Raw genomic sequence first — 15,782 nt, 5'->3', positions numbered from 1 at the left:
GCATTAAAGGAATGAAATCATCCTAATTTCATGCATTGGTACAGCCAAACTTGCCGCGAGGGGGCTCTTCTTTTGATGATAGGTACAGGCAATGGCAATAATTCACGAAACTGGGCTGGAAGAGATCTCAACAACGGGATAAGTCCAGTGGCAAAGTTCTGGCGTTCATTCATTCAGGCAATGGCAATAGGTGAAATGGTTTTCTTCAGTGATGTTCACGAGCTTCGTGCGGAAGCCTTGTTCTATATGTGGCGTTGCTTCAACCCGTTGCTCGCGAGCGCCGTGGTGCTCCCCTGAAACACCCAGTGTGCTCGTTGCGCGTGTCCGACATCGCGCTCGCGAGCACGCACTCGAACAACGTCTCCAAATGAACACCTCGTATAAATTGAAATCATCCTAATTTCACGCATTGGTATAGCCAAACTTGCCGCGAGGGTGCTCTTCTTTTGATGATGGTAGGTGCAGGCAGAGTGCTCGCGACTACGAAAAAAAAAGGTTGGAGACCTCTGCCTTAAAGGGTTAAAACAGACAGCGGTTGTAGAAATTTCACATAATCCGCGGAATTTAATAATCTAATCGATTCTGAAGTTTCTCAGTGTTAAGAAGAAGAAACAGCACATTTTGTGCCACAATAAATTCCTATAAAAAGAAATAATAAATAAGCAATTTATAAAAGAAATAAAATAAATAAAATAAAATATAAATTCGCCAACGAATGCGCGAAAATGATAAAGTGGTTTTAGAACGAGGCAGTGAACAAATGGCACCAAAAAAAAAAAAAAAATGGCGGAAGAAAATGCCATAAAGACAGACAGACAGACCGACGGGTTAATCATCACAATCCCATGACGAATTTAATGCGTTTTCTTTCCCTCTTACACACACACACATGGCATCCATTGTTATGAGATGATCTTTTTGTCGCCAAGAATTGGCAGGGTTGTGATGGAATGCGTGTGAACGGAACCCCCGCACGATATGTGAAGGACGAAGAAGAAAGGGGGTTGAAAAAAACGCACCAATTTTTTATCTATTTATTTTATTTTTCTCGCCAAATTCGTCGAGGCGTGGAACCAAAAAAAAAAAAAAAAAAAGAAAATGGCGACGATAAACTAGTTGTCGTACTCGAAAATAAAAGAGAATATATATATATATAATCAAATAAAATAATTTTTTTTTTTCGGTGGAGGGAGAATTCTTCGCCTCTTATCCATTTTTTCCCTCTAATGTTCTTTTTTTTCCCCCCTTGTGAGAAGGGGAAGAAAAAAAAAGGGAAAAATTCCGGCGTTTTTCCGGCGGGTTTAGCGGTTCAAACAATAAACAACAAACAGTTCTTTTTCTGTGGTCTTTTTTGTGTGTGTGTGTGTGTATGGAGAGAATTGGATCTGTGTGGAGAGAGAAAGGAATCTTTACTTGGCATGGAGCCAAGATTTGGGATCCAAGAAACAAACCGGAGGAATGCCTTTGAAATTCGTACAGGATTGTGAATTTGGTGAATCCAGTGACCAGGAGAGGTCTTAACCCAAAATCAAGAACGTTTTGCGACCCACTAGATCAGTGATTCCCAACGTGGGCGTTAATGCCACCTGGGGAGGGGGGCGATGGGATGTTCCAGGGGGCGGTAGAAGCTACGGGTATAGCATAGGATTCTATGGATAAGATTGCGTTCTGGGGGGAGGCCGCTGGGCGAAAAAAATTTCTGAAGAAGTGGGGGGACGATATGGGACAAAAAAAGGTTGGGAAACTATGCACTAGATGCAGTTCCACATCACTTGAGTAACCTGCGGTGCATTTCCAGATCACTCAAGTGTCCCGCAGCAAATTCCAAGATCATTTAACTGGCCCACGCGTACTTATGAATCACTCATGCATCCGCGGCACATTTCCAGATATGACCCGCGGTGCATTCCCGGATCATATAACTGATCCGCGGAGTATTCACAGATTATCGCGGCACACTTAAGCGACCCACGGCACACTTACAGAGCACTTAAGTTAACCGTGGCGCAATTCCAGATCGCTTACGTGACCTGCGCCACATTCCCAGATCGCTTACGTGACCTGCGCCACATTCCCAGATCATTCAAGTGATCCGCGGCATATTTAGAGATTACCGCGGCACACTTTCACAGCATTTGAGCGACCCATGCCACACTTCCAGAGCACTTAAGCGGTCCGTGGTGCATTTCCAGAGCACTTTGGGGACCCGCGGCACAGTTCCAGAACACTTAACCGGCTCGCAGGACAATTTCAAATCACTTAAGTGTCCCGCAGCACATTATCAGATTATTTGAGTGACCCGTAGCACATTATCAGATTATTTAAGTGACCCGTAGCACGTGTATAGATCACTTAAGTGACCGACAGCACATCTTCAGATCGCTTAAGTCTTCCACGGCATATTTGCAGATCACCGCTACACATTCCCAGATAATTAGAGCGACCCGCGGCACAGTTACAGATCACTAGAGTGACCCACGGCATATTTACAGATCACTAGAGTGACCCACGGCATATTTACAGATCACTAGAGTGACCCGCGGCATATTTACAGATAACTTGAGTGATCTGGAACTGTGTTGCATTTTACTCAAGGAGCCCGCGGCACATTTACAGATCCTGAGATCACTTCAGTGTCCCGCGACACGCTTACAAACAATGAAGTGGCCCGCACTGTCCTAAAGGTTGAGCACCCTTGCGTTAAACCAGGCATCTTCAACCCGTTGCCCGCGAGCACCAGAGGCGCCCGCAGTGCTCGTTTCTTGTGTCCGATTTCGTGCTCGCGAGCACTTGATCAACGTAGCAATTGAACACGTTTCACAAATTGCATAGAAGGATTGAAATCGTACCGATGATTCTCCATGAATTGGTATTTCAAACTTGCCGTAAGGGTGCTCTTTTTTTATGATGGTAGCAGATGGTAGCAGGCAGTGCTCGCGACTGGAAAAAGGTTGTGAACACCTCTGCACATATTTATCTCTCTTCTTATTTATCTGCCACAGTTCACTTAAGTGACCTGTAAATGTGCCACTTATGTAATCTGTGCCGTGGGCCACGTTGGAGATTTGGGAATGTGCCAGGGGCTGCTTGAGAAATCTTTAAATGTACCGCGGGTCACTTAAGTAATCTGCAAATATGTCGCGTGCCGCTTAGGTCATCTAAAATTTTGTCGCGGGCCACTCAAGTGGTTTAGCGCGCCAGGTCACTTTAGTGATCTAAGAATGTACAGCGGGATACTTAAGTGACCTGGTCACATATGCCACTTAGTTCATTTTTAACAAAATTAGGTTTGAGTTCACAGGCCACATCAGATGACTCCGAGGGCCACGGGTTGAGCATTTACGACCTAAAGAGTTTGCAAGCACGTGAGTGAGCAAAAGAGTGACTTGGAGCGTGAGCAAGTATGTGAATGGCCAAACGAGTGATCTACAGTGCGAGGGATCACGTCAGTGAGTGACCTAGAGCGTGTGCAAGTATGTGAGTGACCAAAACAGTGCGCAAGCATGACAAAATGAGTGACGTCATCACAGGTAGATCGAGAATCCCTCTCTATAAGTGGGTTTGTGCAACCCATCCCAGAAGCAATTGCGAATTAAGTGACCCATAGCTCAAAAACCTTGTCTGTAAGTAGATTCGTGCGACTCTTCTCGGAACCCCTTGCGATTATGGTTTGTGGGTGGGATCCATAAATCAAAAGAGAGTGTTAGGAGATTTGAACGACCCATCATGGAAGCTCCAGCGACTCTGCCGCATGGGTTAAGAACCCCTGATTTAGATCGAGGGTGCTCAACCCTTTGGACAGTTCGGGCCACTTCATCGGTTTGAAAACTCGCCACGGGCCACTTAATTACGGTTTGCAGGGTTAGCATCGCTACTACTACAAAACCACACATACACCTCGTCCATATTCTCCTCTGCGGAACCTCTAACGAATATGCGGGAATGTGCGTGTACGTGTAGTGAAACCTGACGTGAAGTTTGCTTCTGTGTAATGCTTGTTATGTGTAGTGCTGCCATCTGCCACCAGTTTTTCTAACTATGAGTGAAGTGTAATGATTGAATAATTTATCGTTGTGTAGGCGGGTTAGCATCGCTAGGTGACGGGAATTTTTTTTAGGACATATAATCCCAAAAAACAGCCGATAGGTGGCGCTGGTACGAGCGACTTCGGTGGAAATATGCTAATGAGACGGTAATACGAACTTGCGCTCCTAATCCACAACCAATTCACCGTTGTAAACAGTGTCTGTGGACGTACTGCACTCTGCCGTTACTGGATTTCTGACTCGCCTGCAATGTGCGTTATCCCCTGTGTTGGTCACGTGGAACACATACTGCTGTAATAAACGATTTTTTGGAGGCATTCTGTTCGTTAGCCGCGCGTCTTTTCTTCGACTCGTGTACATCAGCGCCACCTATCGGCTGTTTGTTCTGGTTCTCCAACGCCCCCCTCCCCCCCACCCGTCTTGAAAAAATTCCCGCGACCTAGCGATGCTAACCCTGCAAACCCTTTTTTTATATTTCCGTTATTTTTTCCGGTTTTTATTCATTTTTAAAATTTCTACGGACTTTTTGCCCACCCTGTATATACATACATATACAGTCAAACCTCGTTAGTGCGTCACCTGGTTAACACGCCACTCCGCTTACCGGATCACTTTTTTGGAAGTCCCAATTATCTTCATGCAGGAATTGGCACAGCTATGGCTTACTCCGTTTAACGAGTCACTCCGCTTATCGAGTCATATTTTTGCTCTCCCAAGAGTGACTCATTAACGAGTCAAACCTCGTTAGTGCGTCAGCCGGTTAACACGTCACTCCGCTTACCGGATCACTTTTTTGGAAGTCCCAATTATCTTCATGCAGGAATTGGCACAGCTATGGCTTACTCCGTTTAACGAGTCACTCCGCTTATCGAGTCATATTTTTGCTCTCCCAAGAGTGACTCATTAACGAGGTTTGACTGTATATATATATACAGTCAAACCTCGTTAGTGCGTCACCCGGTTAACACGTCACTCCGCTTACCGGGTCACTTTTTTGGAAGTCCCAATTGTCCCCTGGTAGGAATCGGCAGAGCTATGGCTTGCTCCGTTTAACGAATCACTGCGCTTACTAAGCCATATTTTTTCTCTCCCAAGAGTGACTCATTAACGAGGTTTGACTGTATATATATATATATATTGCTTTCCTTTCGATATAACGTACGCTTTCAACGTAATGACGAGCGTCAATTGTATATATTTGCTTTCAAAATAATCCCTGATTTTTTGTGGGCGCGCAGCTTCCGTCCGTGATTTCCGCCTTATATTTCGGCAAAAAAAAAAAAAAGTAAATTAAATTTATTTTAAAAAAAAATAAAAAATTATACAGCAAAAGTGGAGTTTAGGGTTTCATCCCGTGCTTCTATTGTATTCCAATTGACCTTTAACACTATCGAGGAAATAGGAGCCGCTCTCTCTCTCTCTCCCTCTCCATTGTGCTGTAACATACTATACACACCATTGCCGAGTGAATCACTGCTATGTGAATATGTATTGGTAAAGTACATATTACATACATATATATATAATTTATATTTTTTTAAAGTATTAAACCATTTAATCTTGAAGGGAACATGAGTAATATATTACATAAAATGTGTCATTCTAAAATATTTTCTTTATTATATGGACGTAATTTGAGAGTTTCCTTTTTGGCCCCCCTTAAATTTAATTTCCTGTAATTTTACACTCCCTAAAAAAAATTATTCTGAAATCGAATAATCTATATACAGCCGAATCCCGTTTTAACGATTACCGTTATAGCGAAAACTTCGTTGTAACGGACACTTTTCTAATCCCTTCCCCCCAGATAAGATTGCGTAAGGAACAATGGAATTCCTTTATGATAGCTGAATTTCATCGTAACAAAATGATTTCTTCGGTCTCTTGGCGTTCGTTATAATGGGATTCGTCTGTATATGAAATTGATCTTCTGTTTGTGTGTGTGTGTGTGTCCTCTGTACAAACCTACGATTTAAGATCGATCGTCTCCGAATTTTACATATACAGTCAAACCTCGTTAATGAGTAACTCTTGGGAGAGCAAAAATATGACTTGATAAGCGGAGTGACTCGTTAAACGGAGTAAGCCATAGCTGTGAAAATTCCTGGTTGAGGATAATTGAGACTTCCAAAAAGTGATCCGGTAAGCGGAGTGACGTGTTAACCGGGTGACGCACTAACGAGGTTTGACTGTACAATGGAAAATTCGGTTAACGAGCTTAATTCGTTCCACGAACGCGCTCGTTATCCGAATCCCTCGTTATTCGAATCGAACTTCCTCATAGGAAATAATGGAAACTCGGATATACAATTATTCATTCACATAAAAATCTATCTATAAATATAAAATTGATTTTCTATGTGTGTGTGAGTGTTCTCTACACAAATCTACAATTTTAGATCGATCGTCGCCAAATTTTGCATATATACCAAATGGGGCCCGACTTGAACCACTTTAAAATTTCGTCAGACCAGGGCAAATGCCCCAAATGGGCAAAAAAAACCGTAAAGCAACAATGGTTTTTGGGCCTCAACAATCACTTTCCGAACGTTTACTTTGGTTACCGTGGTTCCCTAGCAATGCGTTTCAGACGTGTATATGCCTTTACAATGGTTTGTCACTTCTTTAATCCTGTTACTATATACAGTCAAACCTCGTTAGTGCGTCACCCGGTTAACACGTCACTCCGCTTACCGGGAAAGATAGCGTGTTTGAAAAAGAATCGTAGAAAATTTGAAATTGCGTATGTTATGAAAAATATTGAACGCAGACACTTAAGATTAATTTTATATTACATGGCTAATCATAAAGTTTTTTTTACAAACCAAATTAAAGGTGGTGAATATGTCTACCTTGGGATCATGGCCTCCACAAGGGGTAGGCTGCCAAGGCTTCGGCCCTGGGGCCCGGGACGATTTTCACCATTTTTTGTTTTTTTTTACGCTATAAATTCATCATAAACGGGGCCCGTGGAAGTCTCGTCGGGGAGCCCCCCCGCAAAAGATCCGAGCCTGGGGGCCCCTGTTTCAGGATGTGGGGGCCATGCTTGGGATGCACGGCATATGTCTATACGGTAGTCGTATTCGTCCCAAACTTTTGCGAGCATGTTTGCTCCCACGGCTGCTGTTATGCGTATCTTCAGTTCGGCTAAAGTAGCTGGAAGGGGGAGGCACACAAAAACGTAGTCTTTTATAACCCCCCCCCCCCCCCCCCCCCACAAGAAGAAATCGCACACTGTGAGGTCCTGCGATCTCGGAGGCCAGCGATGTTCAACTGAATCGTCAGGTCCCGTACGGCCGATCCATCGTTTAGGATCTTTGCAATTGTTCAAAAGTTCTCGAACGTCCGAGCTTACGAACGTCTGGAGAATGAAGTCATCCGAATCTGTTTCTAACTGTGGGAAAAGTCAATCTCTTGACAAACACCGAAGTGGCGGCCGAAGGAAAAGAGCGTTAGCGCTACCTGTCGGCAACTGCGTGAAATTCGAGGTTTCCCCTCTTTCTTCTACCTATACATTATTCGGTCAAAACGGATTAAAAGCTGATTTTTTTTGAAATCGGGTAATTCTTTTTGAAACACCCTGTATATTCATTTCTACGTAACTTTAAATCTAGATTTGTTTTTTTTCATGAGTCGCGCAGGAAGCCGCCATTTTGGTTAAATTAGACACGGTTTGTATGTCCCTCAAAGAAAGAGGGTGATGTCACGTGATCCAAAAAGCCTCATTGAAAAAACCGGTTATCATAGCTAGTTGAATAAATTTAATATGTGTATTTATAAGAAATAAATGATTAAATTATATAAAAATTTGTGTATCAAATTTATCGATCTATATGGAATTTAATTTTTAATTATTTTTTGCAGTTATCGATATTGGAATATTTTGAATCGATGAATATTTGTGAGTATTTATTAATTTATTTTGTATAAAGTGTCATATCATACGCGTTTTCACTATTGGAAATGTTTAAAAATTTTGGTGAGTAACTAAAACCCAAGCTGCCGCCCCTTAGAATCTGCCACCCGGGTGCACCGCACCCCCTCGCACAAGCCGGCCCCTGCAAAAAAAAAAAGATATTGCTACGAAACTTGAGCGATTCCCAAAGGGGTTTGGCCAGTTGTCGCGGTCACTGCATGGCTCCATGCGGAACTCCAAGGCTTCGGAAATAATCTATACACTACAGCAGTATCTTAAACTCGTTGCTCGCGAGCACCACGGTACTCTCTGAAGCACCCAGAGTGCTCAATGCTCGCGTCCGATTTCGTGTCCGCGAGCACTTCATCATCGTCCCTTGTACAAATCGCTTTGAAATCATACTGAGAGATTGCATTCACAGGTATGTCAAACTTGCCGTAAGGGTGCTCTTCTTTTGATGATGGGGCACAGCAGTGCTCGGGACTAGAAAACAGGTTGAAGACCTCTGCACTATAGAAATGAAGTTCGATCTCTTATGTTAAAGAACGAAATAACGTGAACATTTCGCAAGAAATTATTCATTTTATTCTCTGTTCGGTTCCAGATTTTTACAGCAAATGAAAAATTTCTTAACATTGTGGTACTATACAGTCGGATCCCGTTATAACGAACTCCAAGAGACCGGAGAAATCACTTCGTTATAAAGGAATTCTAGGTTTTTGCATTGCTCCTACGTAAACCTATCTGGGGGAAGGGATCAGAAAAGTGTTCGTTAAAACGAGATTTTCGCTATAACGGTATTCGTTAAAACGGGATTCGACTGTAATTAATCACTTGTTTGAGCCAGAAATGGAAGAAATCGAGATGAACATGCTGTCTTTTCCTATACCTAGCCCCAATAGGAAAATAAAATTCATGATATAAATTCAATTTTTCCTGTTGAAAATGAAGCATTATTTTGAAGAATGTCGCCAAATCGATGGGTGTCACGTGGTTGGCGATATCGTAACAAATAAGCCCCCCCCCCCCCCCCCCGTGATTGACAACGAATCCATCGATATAGCTTGATTTCACGCCAAGATAAGTGACTCCACAAAGACGGTCTGGTGTGTTTTGGCACGTGGTTTGTTTACCCTGGTATCAAAAGAGGAAACGTCAATCACTTGCCCATTAAGGGGCAGTGAAGACATTTCTTTTCACCTGGAGCAGGTGATCTATTTACAATCTCAATCACTCAATCAATCATCCGGTGCGATCTGGGGATGTGATTGAGTGTTTTACAAGTACTGAAATGTCCCGGGGGGGAAGATGAACCGACAGACAGATCGATTTGTTTTTTGAAATTTTTTACAGCGTAAATTCACCAGAAGATCGATATATCGAAGTCAGAAAGTGAGCCCCCACAGAACAATCGTGGCCTTGGGCAGTGTTTCTCAACCTGGGGCCGTATGACCCGTTTCTGTTCCTGTCCTGGGGGGTATTCTAAGGAGACCACGGGTGAAAATCAAATGGGGGGGGGGGGTGCCGAGCCACGATAAGTGGTGAAGAGGGCCCACGGAAAACTGTGAAGAAATATAGCTTACAAGTGAAATATGGTGAGCAAAAATGTGTGACTAAGAGTCATGGAACCAGGGCCATCTTAACGCATGTGCCCGTAGCTCGGGATTTCACGTCCATAGAGACCTACATGATAAAATCTGGTGCTACCATACTGGAGTGTAAGTGTGTAAATATGTAAGCAGATACTACCACACACACACAGCAGGGCTGTCTTAATAGCACCGTGAGTCCCTGGGCCAAGTGATTTTTCCTGAGGCCGTACCTATTCTCGAAAATTTCAATCGTACCTCATTTTTGATAGGCCCCTTTTCTCTTGAGGCCCCCAGGCCATGCACGGGTGGGCCCATGCCTTAAGAGGGCACTGGCTCCATAATATCCCCTCTGTCCATGATGTTGAGAATTTATATACCCAAAATTATCATAAATTATAAAAATAACGCGCTGTTTGTTAAATGTCTCAATTGAACATCATAAATTTAAATAAACATCATTGAAGAAAAAAATGGGACAAATATATAAAAAAGAAATTCAGAAACACTAAAAATTCCCAAATGTCCCGTAATACGGGACGCCAGTAGTAGTCCGTCGAATTGTTTCAGACATTTTACTGGTACTTGGGTTCAGTAAGGTTGAGAAACACTGTATTAGAGCTGTGTTTCATCATGTTAAAAGGGTATTAAGTTCCCCTCAAGCCAAAAATTACTCCACAATATTCCTAAAAATACACTGCGCTATACACACACCGTACTATACTGCAGTATATCATACTCATTTTTAGACGAATAAAAATACCTATTTAGTAGCTTTTTTTGTGTGTGCGCGTATCGGATTTCAAATATCGAATAGACGAAGGGTTTCGCGTTTCTCACTAAACATACGCCAATGAGTACTGAGTATATACCCGAAAAATAAATACCAATTTCCCCCAAATATTGGTTCCCTTCGCCAGTATTCAGTAGTGGAAGTTTTTGAGAAGGACACTCCTAGCACTTGCGTTATCAGGGACGAAAATCGAACATTTTTTCCCCCAAAAAACTCTCTTTCTCTGTTATGTACACGGTACTGTCTGTACCTCCGCCCGGTAAGCACTGTGTGGGAACTTAGTCGGCAGTGTGGAGTGCGTCTTATCCAAACAGTGATATTCGAGAGCTTCCTAGTGCTTCCTCCTTTGGATACACAGGATTCGACGGCTTCGCAGTATCCCGAATCGTTCTCTCTTACCTCCTGAAAATGGAAAAAAAAAATTGTACATATTCCATTTTGTTATAATTTAAATTTAAGTATCGAGTAGACTTTCGGTAACTCGACACCCCTGAAAGTATCGCCAAAACATGTCGACTTAAGCGGATGTCGGGTTAGCGGGGTTTCGCTGTGAAATTTTGTCCGATCGTTTTTGCGTACGTAATTATACGCATTCAAACGATTCGATATTAAATAAGAAATGCTAATTCTCTCATTAAGGTATCCGACTACGTTGAAAACGTCATTTTGGAAGAAAATGTGGATTTTCATTTTTTTTTTTTTTTAATTTTTATAAAAGCCCTATTTGTTGTGATTCCAAAATGAGTCTTGTTTTGTTTATATGATGCTTAGAATCAAAGTTACGTTCACTTTAGTGTTGCGTTTTCACATACAAGTAATACGCGAATGAAGACTAGTAATAAGCTATTTTTGACATTTTACTTGACTTTGTGACATGATTTGTAAAAAATTGATTCATTGCATCCTTACGAAATTTTAATGTGACATTTTGCTATATATTGTTGAGGTTATGAACCAAAATCTAAGGTCTATCACATATATTTTTCGAATCACAGTGTTTTATAGACAAAATGTAGGATGAAATTTCAAAAAATTCACACGTACTTAAACATATTTTGGTGTAACTTATGAACATATCGTGCAATCCTTTAAATTTTGGTTCATAACCTGCAACATTACTAGCTAAATGCACTGTGAAAATCACAAAGCATTTTATTAATAAAAATTTTTTGCAACCGTGCTTCGAATATCACATGAATTTTGCCTAAAATTTGACATAAAAACGACTTTTTCATAGAAAATATAATAGACGGACCAAAATTTGTCACTGTTTCCACCATTTCGAGACACTTTCTATCACAAAATATATTTAAAGTTCACTCCAGAATACCTTAATTTCAATTCGGGGTTGTTTCATAATAGAATCAAAACACACAAAAAAATTTACCTCGTGGAAAATAATCAAGTATATTTGTTTTTCTTTCCGCAGAGAAAACAAAAATTCTTGCATACACTGTTCAGTTTATCCCGCGATTGTTCTCGGCTTTTTCCTGAGTGCGTATAGGAATCGACGTATCACATCTACAGCTTTTAATGCGTCATGGCGAGATGGTGCACACACTTGTTCATCTGAATTTTCTGATTCTACTTCTTCGGAACATGAAGCACTTCCTCTTTGATTGATTGATTAAACACTGAAGAGCCAAAAAAACTGGTTCACCTGCCTAATATCGCGTAGGGCCCCCGCGAGTCCGCAGAAGCGCCGCAACACGACGTGGCATGGACTCGACTAATGTCTGAAGTAGTGCTGGAGGTAATTGACACCATGAATCCTGCAGGGCTGTCCATAGATCCGTAGGAGTAAGAGGGGGGTGGAGATCTCTTCTGAACAGCACGTTGCAAGGCATCCCAGATATGTTCAATAATGTTCATGTCTGGGGATTTAGGTGGCCAGCGGAAGTGTCTAAAGTCAGAAGAGTGTTCCTGGAGCCACTTTGTAGCAATTCTGGACGTGTGGGGTGTCGCATTGTCCTGCTGAAATTGTCCAAGTCCGTCGGAATGCACAATGGACATGAATGGGTGCAGGTAATCAGACAGGATGCTTACGTACCTGTCACCTGTCAGAGTCGTATCTAGACGTATCAGGGGTCCCATACCATCACAGAGCCTCCACCAGCTTGAACAGTCCCCTGTTGACATGTAAGGTCCATGGATTCATGAGGTTGTCTCCATACCCGTACACGTCCATCAGCTCGAAGCAATTGGAACCGAGACTCGTCAGACCAGGCAACGTGTTTCCAGTCCTCAACAGTCCAATGTTGGTGTTGTCGGGCCCAGGTGAGGCGTAAAGCTTGGTGTCGTGCAGTCATCAAGGGTACACGAGTGGCTCCGAAAGCCCATATCGATGATGTTTCGTTGAATGGTTCGCAGTTGTTGATGGCCCAGCATTGAAATCTGCAGCAATTTGCGGAAGGGTTGCACGTCTGTCACGTTTAATGATTCTCGTTAGTCGTCGTTCTTGCATGATCTTTTTCCAGCCGCAGCGATGTCGTAGATGTAATTTTTTACCGGATTCCCGATATTCACGGTACACTCGTAAAATGGTCGTACGTGAAAATCCAAATTTCATCGCTACCTCGGAGATGCTATGTCGTTCCATCTCTCGTGCGCCGACTATAACACCACGTTCAAACTCACTCACATCTCGATAACCTGCCATTGTAGCAGCAGTAACCGATCTAACAACTATGCCAGACACTTGTTGTGTTATACAGGCGTTGCCGACCGCAGCGCCGTACTGTGATTGGTTCCATATCTCTTCATTTGCATACTCATGCCTGTACCAGTTGTTTTTGGCTCTTCAGTTTAGAATATCGTCGCGTCTTCTAATAAAGACCCGGAATAAAAACCAACATGACGGAAGCAGTTCCGAATCGTGGCACTCGTGACTGACTTCCACGCGGAATCGCAATCATTTCAACAGCATCTAAAACAGAAATTTTTTTGCGTCCATATTCCAACATCCACAAATTCACAAATTTTGTTTTGGTCTGTAATTTTCTGTAAAAATTTTTCAAACTTAGGATAATTCCTTGATCCAGTGGTTGCGAAATTGCTGTTGAATTTAGGTGATGAAAAGCATAAGTTTATTGCAGGAAGGTCCGTTGGATTTTTGGATGAGCGGTGCAATTATCCACGAAATAAATATGTATTAGAAATTTAAGATTTTGATTCATTGATTGATTTGAGTTTGCGCTAATGAGAAAAAAAATAATGATGATAATAATAATAAACTAGACAGTGGTGTCGTAACAGGGTCTTGAATCGTGGGGGGGGGGCACAAACAATGTTGCCAACAGTGAAATTTTTTTTAAAAATTCTAAATTTTTATTGATTTTGGAATTTTGGTTTTCAATAATATACGGTGGATCCCGCTTGTAACGTTTTTAAAGAAAATCGTCGTGAAAGAACGTTGAGAGCGGGAAAAACGCTTTAAACGGGAAATGTTAATGAGAATTTGTTGGAGTCGGGACCACGAAAATGAGCCATACCAAGCGGGAAAACGTTGTGAGTGGGAACGTTATATAAGCGGGATCGACTGTATTTCATTAAATCTTGGGAATTTTCTATAATTTTATATCTATTCCGAATACGGGGAAAAAAATATTTACACTTATTTTACATGGTAATTACCCGTTGAAGGAAAGGCCCTAAGGGAAAGTCTGTCCCGGGGCCCCGAAAGGGCACACTACGGCCCTGTGCTATCTTTAGACACCGATCTTTAATTAATTTTCATATTTTTGAATTTTCTTCTAGCGAAATTTTTTCAGAAAATTACCGTTACTCATTGCTAGAGCCCGAGTTACATGCGCTTAACAAGTGGCAAAATATGCACTAAAAATGAAAAAATATGTATTTAAAAGTGCCGAAAAATGAAAATTTCATAAAAATTGTTAAAATGTGATTATTATATTTAAAAACGCTGAAATATTTGTTTAAAAATGCAAAATTTTTCAACATGCCCGAAACATTGCAAAATTTAACAATGAAAAAAAAAAAAATTTGCATTCACAGAAATGAATTTCCCTAAAGAGGGAAAAAATGCGCTAAAAATTAAAAAAAAAAAAAAAAAAAAAAAAAAATTTAAAAACGGAGAATTATGTCGTAAAAAAATGAAAAAAAATTAAAAAAAAAAAATTGCACAAAGAGAAAAAAAAATTCCCGAAGGGGCCCAGCTCCATCGCGAATTGGCCAATTTCGTTAATTATTGTTTAACGTAAATTTAAATTTTTATAACTATTTTTATCGTTTTCTTTCAAATTTCATTTTTCCTCTTGTCACATGGAGCTAATCTAATACAGCTGCTACTATGTATATATATATATAGACGCATATCACACGTTGGTGATTAAAAAAAATGGATTTGGCTCATACCGTGCCGTCTTACATCAGCAAATCGCACTTCTGCCACTTCGTTTACATGACCGACCGAAGTCCGAATCATTTCTGCAATTTGGACTTTGGCCAAAACACTTTGACAATTCCCGAAATGGCCAGACAAAAGTCCGAATCATTTCGGACATTTGGACACATTTCCCAATTTGGACTTTTGGCCAAAACTCTTGGAAAATTCGAAAAATCCTTGGACAATTCGAAAAAACACTCGGACAATTCCCGAAATGGCCGGCCAAAAGTCTTGAACATTTCAAAAGAAACCTTTGGACAATTCCCGAAATTGCCGGCCAAAAGTCCGAATCATTTCTGCAATTCGGACTTTGGCCGAAACTCTTGAACACTTCAAAAGAAACCTTTGGACAATTCCCGAAATGGCCGGCCAAAAGTCCGAATTGCAGAAATAATTCGGACTTTTGGACAAAAGTCTTGAAAAATTCAAAATGAAACCTTTGGACAATTCCCGAAATGGCCGGCCAAAAGTCCGAATCATTTCTGCAATTCGGACTTTGGCCAAAACTCTTAAACAATTCAAAAGAAGCCTTTGGACAATTCCCGAAATGGCCGGCCAAAAGTCCGAATCATTTCTGAAATTCGAACTTTTGGCCAAAACTCTTGGACATTTCGAAAAAGACTCTTGGACAATTCCCGAACGGACGGTCGAAATGCCCGAATCATTTCTGCAATACGGACTTTGGCCAAAACTCTTGGACAATTCCCGAAGTGGCCGGCCCCGTCGCGAATTGGTTCACTTCGGGATTTGTCAGTAATGTACGCAAAAAATATAGGGGGGGAAAATAAACTCGCCACACACAATAAAGTCAATAAAACTTCAGTATTTAAGTAATCTGGGGGGGGAAATTCTAAAATTCCACTAAATTATAGCTTTTCATACAAAAAATAGGTGCACAGGTCCCACTATTTTCCATGAAAAACACAAAAGAAAAAAAAAATTTTTCATGAAAAACCCCATTTTTTTATTACGACCGAATTTCTCCTATACAATGTAGGGGGAAGGGGGGGACAGGGGTCCCAACACTGGATAC

At 41.5% G+C, this 15,782-nt stretch overlaps 1 long non-coding RNA gene across 1 annotated transcript in view; it reads left to right on the top strand.

Annotated features, from left to right (window-relative positions):
- LOC149070757 (uncharacterized) overlaps positions 1 to 15,782 on the top strand; it is a 500,755-nt gene that overhangs the window by 345,069 nt on the left and 139,904 nt on the right. Inside the window, exon 3 of the long non-coding RNA XR_016194986.1 lies at positions 7,911 to 7,947. This is a non-coding gene — a long non-coding RNA (uncharacterized LOC149070757). The remainder of the gene's footprint in view (positions 1 to 7,910; positions 7,948 to 15,782) is intronic.

Source organism: Pholcus phalangioides, unplaced genomic scaffold, assembly GCF_987345545.1.
Source record: "Pholcus phalangioides strain wild (caught in Gottingen) unplaced genomic scaffold, Ppha-v1.0 ptg000020l_1, whole genome shotgun sequence".
Classification (NCBI taxonomy): domain Eukaryota; kingdom Metazoa; phylum Arthropoda; class Arachnida; order Araneae; family Pholcidae; genus Pholcus; species Pholcus phalangioides.
This window is presented reverse-complemented; position numbering and strand designations above follow the sequence as displayed.